Source organism: Myotis brandtii, unplaced genomic scaffold (assembly GCF_000412655.1).
Source record: "Myotis brandtii unplaced genomic scaffold, ASM41265v1 scaffold751, whole genome shotgun sequence".
Taxonomy (NCBI): Eukaryota; Metazoa; Chordata; class Mammalia; order Chiroptera; family Vespertilionidae; genus Myotis; species Myotis brandtii.
The window spans coordinates 563,218-563,508 of NW_005370994.1; positions in this window are offsets into that span (position 1 = coordinate 563,218).

Below are 291 nucleotides of genomic sequence, written 5' to 3' on the forward strand. Positions count from 1 at the left end.
GGAACTGCCGCTTTCTCCTTCTCGTTGCCTCTCCGGGCGAGCCCCCGCCACACGCCCCCGCCCCCGTCTCCTTTCTCTGTCACCCCTGTTTTTTTTTCCCCTTTTGTTTCCAGAATAAACTTTATTGGTCTCCTTTTCCGCTCACATCGTGTAAACAAACAACGAGCTCATCCCCACCCCCTGGCCTCCCCCCTCCTCGGGCTGAGGAGGGTTGGAGCCGAGGAGGGGCGGGGCCTCCGTGCCCCGGAAGCAGATGCGCAGCGGGGAGGAAGGGAAAGGGCTGAGGCCGGG